General features: G+C 42.2%; 1 protein-coding gene across 2 annotated transcripts in view; it reads left to right on the forward strand.

Annotated features, from left to right (window-relative positions):
• Nucleotides 1–20,352, forward strand: part of Dchs2 (dachsous cadherin-related 2) — a 216,929-nt gene that overhangs the window by 78,921 nt on the left and 117,656 nt on the right. The gene's annotated exons all lie outside the window — the stretch shown is intronic.

Below are 20,352 nucleotides of genomic sequence, written 5' to 3' on the forward strand. Positions count from 1 at the left end.
GGTGAGCCTTTGCCACACCCACATTAGCTCATCTGGGGATGTAGCGGCAGCTTCACCCCGTTAGCAGCTGTCAAGGAAGGGATACACTTCCATTGCAGACCTGCTGTGTTCCCCTGTGGTATGACCCCAGGGCAGAGTCAGACCTGTAGCTCACAGCATCTCCTTTAGGAAAGAGCTAAGCAGGTTCTCACTGGCAGTTTGTTGTTAGTTTCTGTCCTCTGTATTTAATACTGAGGTTAATTTCAAGTAGATATAAGAAAAACCCTTTATCTTGTCTTTGTGGATACTGATGTCTGTCCAGTGGTGGCAATACATTTTTGTATTGAGTAGGGAAGCAACATGTGGTGATGCCAGATGCTTCCCAAGTTATGGCCTGAGTATTATGCAAGTGCCATATTTCCCTTGGGGAAAAGAAAAGAAACAAAATGAAAAGGAAAGGAAGCGGGGAAAAGCTGGTTGGAGATGTCCTTTTCTCTCCACTTTGTACTACACTCCATGGGAGGTTTTTGTATGCTTCCACTCACGTCAGAGGCCCAACTCTCATGTAGAGAGTTAAAGTTAAAGAAATTTCACATCCGAGATCTCAGCTGGCACTGTGTTCTGAATCTTGGAAAGTGGCTTCACGACCAACTTTGTGTTCTGGAATGTTCTTCCAAACATACAGAAATATTGCTCTGGATTGCACATAAACACATTGAATTTATTTATCTGCTTAAAAAATCATCATTTATCTGTTTAAAGAACTGTTGTTAACTGTTTCCTGTCCATCTGGCACTGCTCTAGAAGCCGAGGGTAATGGTGATGAATAAGATGTAGTGCCTGTCGTGTGGACATTATTGTTCTTCTGCAGCAGAGGGGGAGTCCTGAATTCAAAATTCTGCACGTAAAAGTAAGCCCAGAAGTAATTCAGATATTAAGTGCAAAAGGGAAAATAAGGCAGGTGTATGGACTAGGGTCTCAGGTGGGGTATGGGGTTCATGCAGATCATGAGATATTGGGAAAGGTTACTGCTCTGTTTACAAAGAGGGTAGTAGGGACCAGGAAGAGCAATTTCATGAACCAATGCAGTACTTGGGAGCTAGTAGCCTAGGCAAACTGAGAAGCAGAGGGTACACTACCCTGAAGCCAAGACAGACCGGGAAGTGGGGGGTATGTCCTTGAGACTGCCTCATGGCAGGACAGGAATTGAGGAAGAGTCATCCTCAGTGGCTCCCATTGCTTTAACTCTCTGGAAGTCAGATAGCGATAGAGATACAGTACATTCCCACAGGTCAGCCTTCTGGGGCACAGGGTGCCAGAAGCAGAAAGGGGTCCTCTTTGGAGAGGTGTGAAGGTGTTGATCTAGACTGGGAGGCAGTTTCTCCTTTGAAGGTGCTCTCAGTTTATTTTCAGTGGATCAGAAATAAATTTGAAGGACTGGGAAAATAACTCAGTGAATGAAGCCCTCCTCCACAGAAGTGTGCAAACCAGAATTTCAATCCCCATCACCCATGTAAAAGGCCAGTGGGTATGCTTACTCACCTGAAATCTCAGAGCTCCTGAGCAGAGACAGGTGGCAAGCTGGCCATCTAGACCAGCAGAATATTGAGCTCCAGGTTCAGTGAGCAACCCTACCTCTGTAAATCAAGTGGAGAGACTCCCAAAGTCTGGTTTTCACATGCATACACATGTGAATGTGTATCTGATCACATATGTTCCTGCACACTTGCGTGCGCGTGCACACACACACACACACACACACACACACACACACACATCATACACATACACATGCAAAAATAAATATGCTTTGGAAAGATAACCAGCATCATAGAACTACACATAGGTGGCAACAGTCTAGACCTCCACACTATAAGTCGTGGAACTGGAAAGGGTGAGAAAATGCTTTTTTGTAGGAAGTATAATTAAAATTGAGCTAATGATAAACAGATTGCTAATTGCTAGAGAGGAAGAAGGAAATGCCTAAGGAATAAAAATGCCATGGACTGGAGGGCACATTGGGGATATATTTCAGGAACAACGTGGTGATGCTACTGTAATCTTTTCCGAACCTGGTGTAATTTCAAAATTCTACTTTTATCTAGACTTGACTGTGTGTAGACTTTATATCTATTGGTCCTGGTTCACTCCTCTTCCCTCTCTCTGTTTCTTTCTCTGGCTTCTTTATTTCTGCTTTCTCAACAAACACTTGCTGAACATCCACAAGCTGATTTTGCACAGTTGCTGTACGGAAGCAGTAAGTCACTGATGTGAGGTCAGCCAGGGGTCTGAGTGTCAGCACTCCAGAGTGCATTAAGTAATTCATTGAGGTGATAATAATGGCTGATAGGGCTGAACATTTACTGAATGGCAGAAACGGATTATTATTCAGGGGAACTTGGTTGTCTTAGAGAATTCAGCAGCTTAGAAGATGGAGTATTGGAATGGTATTCCATATTTTGGTCCTGTAAGACTGGACTTCGCTGAGGAACTTAGTTCTTTGCTGAAGTACTATGCTGCCCATCACATGTGTATGGGATTTCAATTTTGTATAAATTACAGAGATTATCTCCTTAGTGAACAGACTGTAGAAATCAAGTGTGTGTGTGTGCGCGCACGAGGCAAGGTTGGTGCATTTCCAGAGGAGGTGAGAAATGTGGTTTTGCTTGGTACCCAGAGAGCGCTCTTTTACACATGTGCTCTGTGTTCACACTGTTTTCTGGGCAGATAAAGATATAATTCATTTGGAAAAAAGAGTATTTTTTCTTTTGTGCATAATTATCAATTTTGTGGTTTTTGTTTTTCTTTCTGGGAATTAAATTTCCTTCAGACCTCTTAAATGTTTTGATTGTAAGTTTAGATCAGTTTAAAGAAACAGGCTATTACAAAAATAGTGATGTTGTATTATAAAAAAATGTTTAACTTGCTTAACATACACAAGTTATAGACTGTTTTCTATGTAAATTTTTCTTCAAGATCCCTAAATTTCTTAAGAGTTTTGGTGCTGATCTATTTAAGTTTGTTCATTAACCATAGATCAGGCACCATCATAATATTTAATTAGAGGAATCATTGGTTTGCAAATGAGATATTGTTAATGTGATTTTTAAATGATCTAGCTAAATGTATTTCACACACGAGTATTCTAAATTTGCATTTTTATTACAAAGACTCTGGAATCTATAGATGATAGATATTAATATTCAAGGTGCATTAGTATTAACTTTCTTCCTTTAAACTTGCTCTTGAAGGTTAACTTTGTATCAAATACGTGCAGAGGCGAGAGACGATTATCAGAGTCTACAAGGAATTGCCTGTATGTGGGACATAAGGAGAGGATGGTACTTGATATGTTGGCTGGAACAAAAGGGAGGGTTGACTTTCTAAAATTCTCAGTTTTGAAAGGGGATGGCAAGAGAGGGGGATTGCCAGAAAGAGAAAATGCCAAGTATAGTCACAGGAAAACATGGAGACAGATTTTGCCCTACCCCACCAGCAAAACGTGGTTCTCCTGGGACAGTCCCTGTGGAGCAAGAGGGTTAATAAGCAGCTTTGTAAACACTGATACAGTCAGACTATGATGGGCCCTGGGAAAGCTTGTAGGAAGCATGGTACCATAGATCAAGTGCACTGTCTCTGGGTTGTATAGAACACTCCACTCTCAAGGCTGGTGATGGACAGGGTCTGTGTTCTTGGCACACAACAGGAGAGCAGAGCCTGTGTGTTCACAGTGAATGGTATGAATGCTTTGAAGCAAATACTGGGAGTGTTGATCATTCAAAAAAAAAAAAAAAAAAAAGAAAGAAAAAAACCCAATGTGCCAGGCAGTAGTGGCGCATGCCTTTAATCCCAGCACTCAGGAGGCAGAGGCAGGTGGATCTCTGTGAGTTTGAGGTCAGCCTGGTCTACAGAGTGAATTCTAGGACAGCCAAGGCTATTACACAGAGAAATCCTGTCTCAAAAAAACAAACCAAAACAAACCAACATATTGTTAACAAGAAAAAGGTTGTATATGTGTCTTCATTTGGGACTGGTTCAACAAGCTTGTAGTCATTATTTAGAGTTGCTGCAAAACCTATGCCTCTGCTATGAACCTTAAGGCTCAGAGATTTTGCTACATGAAGCAAGTAAGAGGTGGTGTAAAAAGGGAAGAAACCAAAACAACTTTCCATAGCAGGTAGATGAAGACCAGATATGAGGCACTGGGATTTAAAGTAGACATGATTCATCTGGTTATAACCCAGGCCCTGAGCTTGGCAAAGCCCCATAGGAAAGGAATCTACAAACCCCTAATCCCTCAAGTTCAAAATTTGCATAAGTTGAGTGTGTGTCTTGTCAGTCCCATGATTCCATGGGTGTTTTCTTTTAGGACTCATTATAAACCCTACCACACCTCAGGCCATTTCAAGGCCATCTAGTGCTTTGGGAGTGAGACTGCCTTCACTCTTGCCTGTAGCATTTGGTATCCAACACCTTCACAGAGAAAGGGTTGCCTGTGCTTGGCACCTCCAGTCTTTTGCAAGAGATAAGTCCTCAGAGTTGGGGGTGGGGCTGGAGTAGGGTGTGATCATGTCCTTCCCATGAAAGTCACCATTATCCCAGCTCCAAGATGAGCAGAAACTCTGGTGTACGCAGTCAAGTGCACTTGGAAAGTTAGCATTGTGGAGCACCAAATAACCCAAAGGGGAAAGGAGGGGGGAACTGTGCTGCAGCTCAGAAGAGATTCACTTTCCAAAAGAAAATGTAATACATCATTCCTCTGAGAGAAAACTGTGTAATAGGTTGTCAGGACTCCAAAGGAGTTTCTAGGAGTAAGCTAGATGAAGGAATTAAGTCATTAACATCCATGTGTGGGGTTGGTTCTCACTAGAAAAACATGTAAAGTATCATTTACACTTTAGCTATAACAGAGTAACAGATACTGGGCTGGTCTCTCCATTCTAAGCATAAAACCAAGCAGAATATATGAGACAACTGTTTCCAGGTGTTGGGCCATAGGCAGAGCAGGCCTGGGGTCTTGAGAGAAAAGCAGCCTATGAGATGGGCCCTTGTCTGCTGTGGTTCTCTGACTCACTGTACTTTTCTGGTTGTGGTGGACAAGGTAGCTCCCAAGCCTAATGGTGGTCTTGTTGAACTGAGAGGCAGTAACCAGGATTCAGGGTGGCTAAACTTTGGAAAAGGAAGTTGATTGGAAGAGTCCCCTAGATCTGTGATAGCCTCAGGTCTGTGGCCAAGGCTTGCCCTGTTCAGATGTGGGCAAGTTCTGTGAGTTCAGCAGAGCTTTTGTTAGGGGAGAAGAGCAGACACCAAAGATCTGGAGCCTGTCTGGTGCTTGAAGATGCTGGAGTTCTACCAATGAGGTGAAGAGCCCTTTCTCAACAACTGGGATAGTCTTTTAAGATTAAGAAAGGCCATACCCTAGGACTAATCCTTCAAGTAAAAGCCATGGTCCTGGGACAAAGTGTCAAGTCTATAAAGGAAGGTGATACAGTTTAGCCTATTTATATTATATCACACATAAAATCCAATGGACACTAAAATATTAACAGACATGTAAAGAAGCAGAAAAATATGACTGATTATCAAAATTTGAGAAATAGATCCCCACCCAAATAACATTTATCAGATGAGGGCTTTAAAACAGTTATTTAATTATGTTCAAGGGTTTGAATGAAGTCATGGTTCTAATAAGAACCTGTGTGCCAATGCTAGCAAATATTAGAACCTATAAAAAGTATTTAAGTGGAAATCTTGAAGTGAAGAGGCCTATATCTGGGATAAAAATTCTAATCAGAATAATGGGATGAGTAATTGAAGGGTCAAGTAGACACACAGAGAAAGACAAGAAAAAAGGCAGGAAGACAGACAGACAGACCAGAAAATAGCACCAGCAACCTTCCCCTTGACATACAAGCACTCATAGGGCCTCCTATTCAATGATGAAGAGCACACAGTGCTGGCAAGGACACATAGGCTGTTCAGAGTAGATCACAAAAGCCTCAAAACACTTAAGGTACAGAAGATGTGGACTACGTTCTATGACCACATGAATTTAAATTCAGCTAGCCTTAGAGAAAAGCTGAGTGTTCTAGAATGAAATGGCACTCTTAAAGAACTGATGTTTTGGAGAAGAAATTGAAATGAAAATTGGAAAATGTTTTGAATTTAGTGATAATAAAACACATTAATTTTGTGGTATGCATTAAAAGCAGTCAATAGAAAAATACATATTTATATAAGAAAAGAAAGACACAAGACAGGGGAAGGAAATGGATTGAATGAAGGATTTCTAAAGAGAAAAAAAATCCCAAGAGTGAGGACATAAGAAAGGTTTTTTGGCCAGGCGTTGGTGGTACATGCCTTTAATCCCAGCACTTGGGAGGCAGAGGCAGGCGGATCTTTGTGAGTTCGAGGCCAGCCTGGTCTCCAAAGCGAGTTCCAGGAAAGGTACAAAGCTACACATACAAACCCTGTCTCAGAAAAAAAAAAAAGAAAGAAAGAAAGGTTCTTTGTAAGGTATCAAATTTATCAAATTTGATGAGCCCCTAGGAAGAACAATCAAGAAAAGGATAAAATAAATTATCAATACATCAATAGCAGCAATAAATATGAGGATGTAATCACAGAACCTATGTACACTGAAAATGCAATGTGCAAGATTTCATATCATTAAGTTTGGCAACCTACACAAAACGGTCAAATGTCTAACTACAGAACTGATGCAAAAGAAAAGAAAAATTTCAGTAGCTTAATGTACTTTTATATGTACAAGATTATATAATATAATAAGTACATATAATATTATATTATATATAATTAGTGTCTCTCACGAACATAGATGCAAGAGTCTGCATCAAAATATTAAGAAATCAATACATTGGAAGGAAATTAAAACCAACTGTGGTTTTAATACAAGGCACTTAACCTTTAAAGCTAATGGAGAGGGTAGGAGAGCTTAGTGGGCTAAGGGTTCCTTCGAAGCCCTGAGGACTGGAGTTTAGATCCTCTGAATGTAAATCTCATGGCTGTGAATGAGGTGGAAAGGCATAGGTTCAAATAATGGACTTTTCACTTTCTAGCATCCTGTGCAGTTGGATCACAAGTTAGGATCTGGGAGGGATGGAGGAGAACTGTGTAATAGTGATGTGTATAAAGGAACAGGTAATATGAGAGCAGCACATGTTGGAGAGGAAAAAGGATCCCATGGCCATAAGAAGTACAAAACTTGGGAAAGGAGGAAAGATACCTAAAAAGGATTAGGAAGGTGTTTTATTTTGAAAAAGCACACAGAACTCTGATTACTTTTCTTGGCCTTCAGAGTGCATTTGTGTTGCCTTTGAAGTGCCATCGTAAATTGCTGTAATATTTCATCTACGTGTGTGAACACCAGGAATGGAAAAGGCTTTGGGCAACACTCCCCAGCATGTTCAGCTCTCCTCTGTAACCTTATTAAACTCACCCCCCAGAGTGGAGATTGTGAGTGGGCCCCAAGGAGTACAGTGCTCTTCTGGCTTCTGGGTGACTTGCCTTTTGAAAGCAAGTCTGTAGTGTCCTGATCAAACAGGCATTTAGAAGTGGCTTTGGCTGAAAAGCATTGACGTCTCACCTGGGCCAAAAGGTAACTAGAAACAGGATGAAAGCCAGGCACTTCTACCTCCCTTTTGCATCTGTCACATTTCATCTGGGTCATCTGTCCACCTCTGCAGATCTTCATGCTCTTCAGTTTAGTTCTTCAAGGCCGGAGGCACCCAGATAAGCTATTGTCCGAAGCCTGTGGTCATGATGGATTCCGTGAGAAACAAAAGCAATTTTCCCTAAAGGTGAGGCTATTTCCAAAGCAAAAGTGGCCCTGCCCTGAAAGCCACCTTGTTCCTTCATACCTCCCTCCTAGACAGAGCTGAGATCACCATCAAGATCACACCTAGACCAGGGCCACTTGAATTGCACATCCTTCTTGTTTCCTGTGAGAGCTCCTGTCAATACCCTGAAGACAGATCTAGAAGTCACACAGGACAAACTTACTTGTGTCTCTTTGCAGTGTACTCGTACAGAATGACTCCCTCCCCTCTACTTTTCATGGTTACTCATCCTGCTAAATGGCATATGGGGAGCAAGTGGAAGATCTTGGCTTGTTGGTATTGTTGGAGACAGGGCTTTCGCTGTAAAAACTTTGGCTATACTTGCATCTCCCAACAATAAGGGCTGGTCTTGGAAGCTTCATCAGTTTGAAAGCAGATCTTCTGGGTTTTGTAAGTAAAACCCGCTGGTGGTTTCTCCATGGGTTGCCTGTGTAGGGTGAAACGCCCTATGGATTTATGTGTTCTCACAATTCATTCACAGCGGCTTGGAATTCCCTTTCTGGTCTTTTGCTCCCAGAGGGACCCTTAGGTTTCTCCATTTGAGTGGAAACAGCTTGGAGCTATGGAAACCTCAGCAGAATGTTCGGGGCACAGCTGGACTTGACTTCATAGGCTGCACAGCCACCGAAGGCTGCCATTACAGATGGAGTCAGCTTTGGGGTATGGATCTCCTTGTCACCAACTCCCTCTGCTGGCATTGTTTTCACCTCCCGACGAAACCCTGTTCCTCATCAAATATGATTTTTATCTCCATGGGGTCTTAAAAATAGCAACTCCAAACAAAAACAAAATGTGTTTATTTACAAATATAAGGGCTCCATGAAAACGGCTTGTTTGCAGGGCTCATTTTCCACTCCACCTTCCTGCATCTGCCCGTCACAGTTCCAGCTCTTTCTACTGTCACGATCTGTGGGTCTCTAGATCTGGACCACACCTCGACACATCATTGTCGGGGTCAGCAATGAAGCATCTCTCACATAATGTACTGTCTCCCCCTGCTTTTTTTTTTTTTTTTTTTTTTGGTCAAATATGAAGTACTTAAAATATGTACCCATATAAACTGTCACTAACTATTAACAGATTTGTGCTTATGAGGTTTTTTTTTTAATTTTTATTTTTTGGCAGATTCCAATGTTAGAATCTTGCATGCCATCTGATGTAAAGGAATGATTAAAATCAAAGTGGGGGAAGGATGGGTAGGTAAAAGCTGAACTGTGCTTAACTGTTCTGGGAATGATACCACATTTAAAATCAATCCAGAATGGAAAATGGAGGTTGCTCTCAGGCATGACAGTCTATTTACAGCTCTGTTTCTGTTTCTAGTCCTCCCAAAAGGCAGATACACTGAGGACTCATGTCCATACATGTGTTTCCTATTCCCCGTCCATCTCAGCTAGCAGGAAGCAAATTCAAGTGGAAAGCATAGTCTTGCCGATGTATTTGGTGATGTAAAAGGAGACCCTGTCCCTGTGGTCTGAGATGGACAGACCTGTGCTGAAGGCTTTTTGTTTAGCGGAAGAATTCAATGAGTTTGGGGTGTGCATGATTAAGCTCACACCTTAGATCAGAGGAGGACTGGAGAACTGTACTTCTTTACACACTGAATAAGTATGATGATATGACCAGCTGGCAGTCAGGGCCGGGGAAGCATCCTTCTGGATCTCACTGGAGTAAGAATGACCAGTGTGCTGCTGTCCTAGGAACAGTATTGTAAAAATGAAAACCCTGTAAAATCTTTATTTTACTTTCCAAAAATCATCCACAAATTTTTGAAGTCACTCTGTATTGTCAGTATGTTGAGACATGACTCACTCCAACTCTAACAGTGATGTGTGGAGCTGTGGAGGAACATTCTGGAAGCACATCGCATGGCAATAGAACTACCATTTGATGGCCAGAGGATGGTGGGAAGGAAACTGAGAATTAGTGATAATCCCTGAGTTTATTGGGCACTTATTGTAGATCGGGCATTGACTATTTCTCTACATCATTTTCTTAAATCTTCCCAGCAACCCCAAGAAGTGACAATTAGCCTCATTTGACACAATTTACAAATGACTGACTTAGGATTCAAAAACCCTGTCTGAGACCCTATTCTTTCAGGATATATGTAGAATGCTTATTCAAATGAAATTCAAATCAAATCAGATGTCATTGATCTTAGTCTCAGACCTAATGCAGACATACACTTCAGACTCTTTAAAGAAAGGGTAGCAGATAATACCGTTTCTGATGGGATTTCTTCTTGAAGAAAACTGAAGTGTGTCCGCTTTGGTACCCACCCTCTCCTCTTCTTCATCTCAGACCTTAGCCATTCATAAGCACTTCCTTTTCTACCCTTTATCTCTTCTCTCACTAGCTGTTTCTTCCTATACAGTTCTGTTCTGTTCAAGGCAGCTATGAGCTGGCCTCCCGAGGTGCTGTGCCAAATTTCCGTTACTCATTTCTAGGGCCTGGGGAGAATGGAAGAAAAGACAGTCATCTCTGTCATCCCCTCATTTTGAGAAGCTGTTGCTGTGAGAATTCGTGCTTCAGAATTGGTAACTGCAAAATATGGGTTTAGGGGAATGGTATTTTAAAAGCAAAACTACTAGTGAAAAAATGAAATCTGTCTTTGGAAGAGTTAACTACAGTATGGGAAAAAATTTCCCACCACTAGGTATTGACCATGCTGAAAGGTCAGAAGATCTTAAAGAGGCCATGAAGGAGGAGCATTGTCTAGAAACAAGAAGATACCGTCTAGAAACTGAAGGGTCGTCATAATTTTATGGGAAAAAATTTTGGTAAGATACATAAGTGTCTTTATATTTGAATGATGTAATATTTTATTTAAACTGAGCCCATTTCCTCAATTGGGTCAGTCTCTGAAAACACAAATGGGTGGGGTTTCTTCTTGGCTATAGAATTTGTATCCTGACCTATAATAACTTTATTTCAAACTTTTGGCTCAATTTATAAAAGAAGTGAGAACAGAAATAGAGAAAAAATAACCAGTCATCAAGCCCTAGCCCAAATGGTATGGGTGGATTAAGTAGGATTTGAAAGATATGTAAGACTTTTGCTTAATAAATACTCATTCATGCAACTATTTATGTTCTCTCTCTATGTCAACTTTTATGGACATCCCAGTGTCCTACTTTGCTGTACATTGTACTTCTCAGTGTTGTGAGCCCTTGTCTGCTGTTAGACCGTCCTCCATCTCCATCTTCTCCATCTCCTCCATCTCCTCCATTCCTTGTGGAGGTACAGAGTCGCGCCTCTCACTCCCCCACTTCCCTCAAGGATGTTCATTTCACCAAGCAGCAAGGTTTGTGACACATAAATAAATCAAATACACAAGAGTCAGTATTAGAATGATACAGGAAAGTGATTAGAAAATTCAAAAGGTGGGAAGATTCCTCCAGCTGAGGACGCATGAGGGACAGCTTAGCGAGGCAAGCTGCACGGGGTCTCTTTAATTCACAGAAGTGAGTTATGGGTAACAGTTCATCAGACTGAAGTGGAGCAGGGAGGAAATTTCATGCAGAGACAAGTGCTTGAGGCAAAGCCTGGAGCAGGGATGTGGGGGAAAGTGGGTTTTGCATTTTGATGGGAACACTAACTAGCCTCTAAAGGACTAGGAGGAAAGAGATGGGAAAGAGGGTGTAGGGACACTGTGCAAACCTTGAGTACAGACGTGTGTAAGCAGCAGTTCTGCAAAAGTGCTCTTCTCTCTTGAGTTCCCAGCCGCTTGAGCGGTGTCAAGCACCAAGAAACAGGAATTACAGTGCTGTTATGATTACAGTAAAAGCAGATGGGGGAATATGCAATGGGCTGATAATACCTCTCCTTTAATTAGAAGGTTCTTATAGGCTCTGGATGCACTGGGATGTACTTTCATTGGAGTAGAACTGGACCACTTGTGAGACAGCAGGAATTCCTCTCTTCCTCTTTTCTCCTCTCCCTGTACTCTCTCTTCCTTCCCCAGCTCCTCCCTGCATCCACCCTCTTTCTTTCTCATTTACTGTCTTTATGATTTATGCCAGCCATTGACACGTGGAGGAAAGGATAGACAGGCAGGCACAGAGTTTGCATTTGAAAATGAACTCAGCAATTTAAAGTGGAGTAGATCTGAAAAGAAAATCCCAGAAAGGCCCCAGTTGGCTATGCCCATCTTCTTCTCCTCACTAGACTGTGGCAGAACCACAGAAAGGACAACTGTGTGCTTCACCCCAACTTTCCAGCCTATAAGACTCTCAGAGAAACTTTCCTCTTGAAAACCTAGTGAGACACACGGAAAGTGTTGGCACACTCCTCACACAGGAAGCTTGGTCAATCCACACAGCGCTTCCTGCCTCTGAGCTCCTTCAGGTCCTCAGTGAGGAACTCTCAGGGTCATACTTCCTCTGTCCTCTGTTCACCTTCTCACTTGCCTCCTTTTATGTATTCCCTTGCTTAGGATGTTTGACTACTTTCCAAGAGAACCACTCCCACATTTCTGTGTAATGGTTATAGCCAACACTACTGGTAGGAGAAGCCGCCCAGCTCTTCTTTAATTGAGAACCTTGGTTTACAAAGAAAGGTACCCAACAGGAAGAAAAACATTCCCTTTGGAGTGAGGTCTGCTCTTAGTGCTTATGCAGGACCAAGTACAGTTCTGAACAGTGGGCATCAGCCATGAGAGAAATGGACAGATGTGGGCGAAGATGCAGATGTGATGGAGGGGACAGTCAGAGGACAAGAAGACAAATGGGTGGCCTCTTTGATGCTATCTTAGATGGTGTTTAGAGGACTCAGAGCCTCTAAGCAGGACAGAGCACAGAGGTTGTGTGCAGAGACATTCTAGAAGCATTTACTTTCCTTGGGGTACACAGGATGCCAAAAAGATTCTCAAGGGAGATACCACTGAGCAAGAGTTAAGAACTTCCATGTTTAAATCAATGTTTATGAGCACAGTGTGACAAGATGTGCTGTGCAATCTGAACAACGTATGGTGTCATTAACATACATAGTCTCACTTAAAACCCAGACATTTCTCCATGAAGAGTGACTGGGTCAGAGATCTGCCTACCAAGTGGGCATACTTTCCTTCTAACTGCTATGGAGTCCCTGCCTTTTCATCATCCAAAGGGCAACATCCTCTTACTGCTTCCTTAGTCCTTCCACCCAGCTCTGCTCTACTCCACAATCTCTCTTCTGCCATGTTTAGCCAAATTGGGGGCCCAAAGTGATGGGGACAAGAATGAGGGACTGAGACCTCAGACACCATACGACAAACTAAGTATTTCCTTCTAAGTCCTTTCTGGTGCTTATTTTGTCACAGTACTGGAAAGTTGACCGATATCCCCATGGCAGGAAAAAGCTGCTTTTTGGCTTAAAGGATATTTTAGACATACTTAGCATTTGAGAATCACTGATGGCAGTGGGATATAGAAGATACTATGAACTTGCCACTAAGAGATGACCGACCTAAATCAGCCATTGTAGAAAAAGATTATGTCATCCTCTTCATACTGTCTTTGTCTCACCTAAATATGTACTAAGATATGAAACCTCCTTTCCTCTCAACCGAAAGTCCCATGTCTTGCTGTTGACTGGAAATGTCATTAAATGAGCTAGATACCCATACAAGTGGGATTCCAGGCAATATGTAGAGGATCTAACTTGCAAGAAAAGGCTTTGCACATAGTTTATCTTAGAAAAACATTTAGAGTAACACATGAGATCTCTTTGCACCTAAACGTCTTCTGGGTGTCCATTCCTTAGTTGTCCATTAACCATAATGCTTTTGTGAGTGTTTAAATGAGAATAGTGCCCATAGGTTCATATGATTCAATGCTTGGTCCTCAGTTAGTGGAACTGTTTGGGAAGGATTGGATGTGGCCTTGTTGGAGGAGACGTGTCACTGGGAGTGTGCTTTAGGGTTTCAAAAGCTCATGCTAGGCCAAACATCTCTCCCTGCCTGCAACTTTTGAACCAGATGTAAGCTCTCAGCTACTTCTCTAGTACCACGAGTGCCTGCCTGCTGCCATCTCCTCACCATGGTGATCATGGACTAGCCCTCTGAAACTGTAAGCAAGCCCCCAATTAAATATTTCCCTTTGTAAGTTGCTATGGTCATGGTATTTCCTCACAGCAATAGAGCAGTAACTAAGGCAGATTGTGATATCCATTTCTATTGAGTATTTGTTAAGAGGATACATTTTATACTTTGTCTATTCTCAAAATCATACGAAGCCATTAGCAAAACTATACAACATTCAGTAAGATGAAAATAAAGTTAAAGGAATAATGAGAACAGCACTAAGGAGGCAGAGGCAGGCGGCAGATGGTTTGAGGCCAGCCTTGTCTACATAGTTAGTGAGTTCCAGGTCAGCCAGAGCTACATAGTTAGACCCTATCTTAAAGAAAAAAAAAAAAAGGAAAAACAAAAGAAAAAAGAAAAGAAAAAAAGAAAGGAAGGAATGGAGGGAAAAGTTGGAATAAAATAATGAGGTGAAATCAAGAAGAACATAGTTACTGGAAGCAGACTAAAAAATCATGCACGTGAGTTAAAGCTGACACAGGCCTTGTTATCTGCTCATTGAAACCTGCCCTGTCACTCAGGAGAAGCAGCAGTTGGCTTTCCCTGATGACCGAGAGTGTTCCCCTGTATCTCTTCATGAGCAGAAATGCAATAGAAACATCACAAATAGTGTGTTTATAGTGAGTATGCAGGTCTGCGGAAGTGGGGGGTGGAGGCAAAGTTGAGCAGCCCAGGCTGCCATGCCTGTTTCCATCTGGGACAGGTTTGTCTTCCAAGAAAGTGGAACTGCTACAGTGAACCCAAGTTTCCAAACAGATGTGAGACCTGGAGCTGTGTGCTAGAAGGCTTGAGTCACCACTGCAGCCAGAAGCTTGTATTGCCCATGCACTCACTTGGCCTTCCTAGCCATGGTCTTTGCATTGGGACTTTACAAGCCAACAGATTCTATGTGAGTTCCAACTGCCCTATCTGTGCTTCTTTTTTGGACTACATCCTTTCAGGGTTAGGACCTCTGTGCTCAAACCTGGGGTGTCCCCTTGCTTCTCAAAACACAAGGAGGAGGAGGAGCAGGATTAAAAGCCCAGGTCTTATGATTCAAATTTACGATCCTCTATCCCCAAAGGGAAGTGTAAATGTGAATCCTTTGGGGAAATTTCCCAAATCCAGCTCTTCTCTGCAGACCTTACAGGTGTTTCAGACTCTCCTTCATAGGCCAAGTGGGGAGAGGATGGCTCTTAGGAGTCACAGAACACAGGAGCTAATTTGGGTCTATAAATGGGAAAGATCTCAGTAAAACTGTACAGAAACATATCATTTGAGAAATGAACATTTCCCATGCTTACGCCCCAAGAGAGAGCACCTGCAGGCACTGTGGTGCACTGTTCACATTTTGATTTTCTGTGGAAATGGTAGAGTTTACATAGCTTACATATGGTCTTCTGTCCTGAGCTAGGGCACCTGCAGAAGGGAGTGAGTTTCAGCTTTCAGCAGGTCACATGGCGCCATGTGGTGGCCCAACCCCTTTGGCTCTGCTGTTGCGGAAGCACAGATGAAGGTGTGGGGTGGAGGGGGAGGGGTAGAGGGAGGGGAGATGGGAAAGCAGTATGCTGTGCTTGTCCTCTGCTGTGACACAGGGAGCTACAGAACAGGCGGTCTCACCCTCCCCTCTGGATTCCTGCCGTGATGTCCAACCCATCTGACATCAGGAAGCTGCTGAGCATTCAGGGGAGGTGCCTGGCCGAGCTGCCCCTCTGGCCTGTCCTTTGACCTGGATAGAAGCATATGAAAATGAACCAGAAAACTTCCTGATTGGAGAAATGCTCATTGCGTGTTTTTTGTTTTTTGTTGTTTTTGTTTTTTTTGTTTTTTGTTTTTTGTTTTAAACTCTTTCCCTGTTCAGTACTTACAAGCACAACATCCAGAACTCTCCAATGTGTGTCTTTGGTTCTAGAGTACAGGAGGTGAAGATGTCCTCCCTGCAGCCCGGACCATCTAAAGACGAAAGGACCACTGGGGCATTGCTACATGAGGGCTGCTTTCTTGCTGGCATGCCAGCCGCAGTGTGCTTAAGAGTGTCACTGGAGGTTAGTTCAGTGGGATGGTACTTGCCTAGCACATGTGAGGCTCTGGGTTCATTCTCCAGAGCTACAAAAGCACCTGTGTCTCCTTCAAATCCCTCCTTCATTGGCTTTTTAGGAATGAGCACTGAGAAGAGGCACTCATGTTGGCTGAATAAACAGAGGGCAGGTGCCTACCAAGCACTGGTGTGTTTAGTTTAATTTTCCATGCTTAGCTTTTCCTCCACAGTTGTGCTTCTGTGGAATTATTTTTAGTTTTGAAATGTTAGAAAAACACTGATATACAAACAAGATCATTTCTTTCCACAGATCATCTAACATTTAGTTTTTCTTTGAATGTGTGTGTATGTGTATATGTGTGCGTGTACATTGCAGATATCACACACAATTTACCTTTAGGCGTTTACATGCATATCTCAGTAGAATACTGTGTGTATAATCATTGTCTTGACTTTTGCCTTCGTGATTTTTGTCTATTGTTTCGTTAGTTTTGAAATTCCCTTACTTTCATATTTCTTTCCAGTGTTAAGGCCCAGCCAAATATACACTTATGCTTTAAATGATCTCATTATTTGCACTTAACATCTGTGTAGAATTTGTTTCAGCACGAGGATAATATCAACCTTGATTTTTTTTCCCCTCTATCCTTTGCCAATTTTTCTAACTGTTATGTGGATAACCCCGAATTCTTTAGTGGTTTCCTTTGTAATTGTACAAAAACAATGTAGTCTTACCAGGATCTGTTGTAGACCTTGCTGTTGGGTTTATTGATCTGCCTGCCAGTTCTTTTTATAGACTGTGCTGTTTTCAGTGTCTTGCAGCATAGCACAGGACAAGTCACCCTCTTGACCCGTTTGTTTAGGTTATGTTTTGGAAAGTAGGACACAGGATAATTAATAAGCAGTAGAATTATTAGTTCCTTAATTTCCTTCTACATTTAAGGTAATAAAACATGTCATAATAATTTTTTGCCTGTAACCTCAATGTATATATTCAGTTTATCCAATCTAACAGCTAGTATCAACATATTTGAAAACACATTTTAAAAGCATGACCAACTGTGTCCTGTTTCCTGTCTCTACCTTACACTTTGAGATTTTTTTTCTCTGTCTTTTGCTGGGCTGACTTTAATTGTAACATTGTGAATTTATGGGGTTTAATCTGTGATCTCTATAATGATTAATAAATTGTTTCAGGAATGAAAACTTGGCAGCTGGTGGGATGGTTCAGTGGTTAAGAGCACGTTCTACTCTAATAGGAGACCACATTGTTCAGTTCCCAGAATCTACATCAGGCAGCTCACAACCAACTGCAACTCCAGCTCCAGGTTTTCTGACCTCCCTCTTCTGGCCTCCGTGAGCACTGCACATGTGTATGCAGGTACACAAGCCTATGTGCAGACAAACATACATAATTGGAAATAAAGTTAAAAATTATTCCTCATGAAGAGTTAGTAAGTTCTGTGAAGTATTTTATTTTTATATATGTCCATCTGTAGGTCAAGAAAAGAAAAGTATTCTTAAGCATGCTTTCATCTCACTTTATTTAATTAATTTATTTCATTTTGAGTCAAAGTCTGGCTGTGTGCCAAGTAACTCAGGCTGGCCTAGAACTCACTGTGTAGCCCAACTGGCCTGAAGCACACACTTTTTCTGCCTCACCTACACTTTACTTTGTGCTTGTTTCTTTTTAGATCTTCTTTTAACATTTTATTTAGTGTGTGTGTGTGTGTGTGTGTGTGTATGTGTGTGTGTGTGTGTGTGTGTGTGTGTATACATGCCAAGGTTTGAGTATAGAGGTCAGAGGGAAACTTGCCACAGTTGTTCTCTCCTTCCATGATGTGGGGTCTGGGGAATCAAAGTCAGTTGGTCAGGCTTAGCAACAAGGTCCTTTATCCACTGATCTATCTGCTGGCCCCATGTTTGCATCTTACGGACACTATTAGATTCACTCTTTCATGCAAGATGCATTCATGGTTCCTCTCTTTGTGTGAACAGGACACCAGTGCTGTGGTCCCTGAATGTGCAGCAAGAAGTGAGGAAAGTGTCACATCCCAGGAGAGACAATGTCATCGATGAACAAATCAGATCTGGGCTGTCACATCTCATAGTTCTGGTGATGACAAACCCTTGCGCTGACAGGGCGTTGCTCCTCCGAGGGGCCTGGGAAGACTCTTTCTGTGTCTCCTTGTGTCTGGTGCTGTCTGACTTGGAGCCACGTCGCTCTGGGATCACATCACCACCACCTCGTCTGTCTGAGGTCGCTTTTGCCTCTCTCACAGGACATTTGTCACTGTATTTAAGGTTCACCACCCAGGAGAAGTGTCTCCTCCAAAAATGCTTAAATCAGCCCCATTTTGCCATATCAGGTGGCTTCTCTTTGATCCTATAAGGTCATATTTACAGGGTCCTACAGGATAACTAACACATCTTTTGGGATGAAGAGAAAAGCAGTCCCAATATGTAAACATTTACTCCAGAATTCAAAGGCTTGGGAAAAAAAATCACAGAACCAGCAAGGCAACAGAGGTACATCAGTTAGGGAGGAGAGGGAGAGCACCAGACTGTAAGAAACGTGTTTCAATGAGGTGCAATGATTGGTTATGAATGCATTCCTTTCAAGACCCTTCAGCTCAAACCCATAAGGGCCACCTTCTCCAGGTGTCTGCAGGGCACATTCCTAGGGAAGGACTCCTTACCCGACATTAATATGAGGAAAGTGGTAAGAATTCCTAGCTCCCAGGAAGCTAATCACAGGAGAAGGACACTCAGCATCATATGAATAATTTGTAAGTTCTTTAGTGTCTCCATTAAATTTGTGGAAAATCAAACTCAATGAGAATAGTTATGAGTTAGAATAAATTTGAAGTAAACCCATCAGTTTTACTTTCGAGTGTGAAAGCCGTGAGTGAGCCAGTACCCAGGGCGTGGGGAGGAGTTTGAGTGTGCTGAAATCAGCTCAAGGCATGAATGCAGAGATGCAACCCTTGCTGGTCTTCTAAGCATTCTGCTCAGGCTGTGAGCTTGCCAGTACTGGGACCAGCAACTCCCTGCTTTGACATCACAGGGGGTCTCTGGAGAAGTCTGTGGCCTAGCTTCTTAACTCATCAAGGTTTCCTCCTGAGGCATTAAGGAAGTACTTTTCACTTTCTGTTTTTCAAATTGCCTACTTCTTTCTTTATTTTTTCAACAGTCAGTGGGTACTGGGCATTGCAAGCCCCATAAAAATTCTAATTCTAGGCATCCAAGACCCATTATACCAGGAAACGGGGTATGTTGCTCGAACAGGAGGTATTTCTGGGGGGCGGAGTAGTGAAGAGCAGAGGGATGCACACTCTTCATTTTATGCTTCTGAGCTCAGATTCTGAGCCATCAACACAAACTGAGATGGGTACTCTTTCTGACTTTCCATCCCTTATATTTTTCCCCTGCCAAAAATCCCCATGAGAAAAAGCCCTAAAGTGGAAACAGGGAATGTACTTTCATAGGAGCCAAAATACTTGGTTATACATGCTATTAAAGACTGAGAATGAATTTTAGAATTTATTTTGTTAAATTTGTCTTCTAATGCAGCCAAAATTATTGAGAAGACCACATGGCTTTAGAGGATGTATTTGTTGTCTTTGGGAACCAGTGGTTAGTGAGTTATTAAATGCTGTCAGTGTGAACCAGACTGAATGGATTTGGATGTAAATCCTTGGTAGCAGAGAAACTTGTGGATTGTCTAGTTCCATCCAGCTAGGGAAGAGTAAGTAACTTACAAATATGTCAGCTGCTTGCAGAGGGTGAATTATTTTATCAGAAAGACTCAGACAAGAAAAGAAAGCAGTCTCGTCTGCATCTGAGTATCGGTGGCGTGGAGGGCCAGCTAGTCCAGTGTCAGAGTCTGTCCTGGGAGTTTGAAGTAGAATGTTTTGCAGCATCTTGGATGCCAAATGGATTCTTGTGAAAAGCACTGAATCATTGCTGCCAAAACACCCCAATGTCACATCCCAGTTATCTGCTCAAGGCAGTGTGTTGTAAGGGGTAGGCTGGTGGAGAACTGGTCACTGTACATGTGTAGGGGATGGAGTATGACGACAATCAAGGAATCAAATGAATACTTATATCCTACTGATAAGAAGTGTGTCTTTTATGGTAAGTACTGTTAGATGTTTACTGTTGCTATTAATTGGGTTAAAAAAAATCAAATTACATTAAGCCTGCAGGTTTAGGACTGTGGTGTTTTATGTAACCCACCATGTACTCATTGCACACAGCCTCTCCCTTTGTTTGCAGTTTCTCCTTCTGTGGTTTCACTTACCTCTGGTCAACTGGCCTGAAAATGTTAATGGAAAATTCTAGAATAAATACAAAATTCGGATAGCTACTCTTAGTATTGTGATGGAACCTTGATTGTTCTCCTCCTACCCAGGGTGATACATCATCTCTTT

Source organism: Onychomys torridus, chromosome 6, assembly GCF_903995425.1.
Source record: "Onychomys torridus chromosome 6, mOncTor1.1, whole genome shotgun sequence".
NCBI classification, from domain to species: domain Eukaryota; kingdom Metazoa; phylum Chordata; class Mammalia; order Rodentia; family Cricetidae; genus Onychomys; species Onychomys torridus.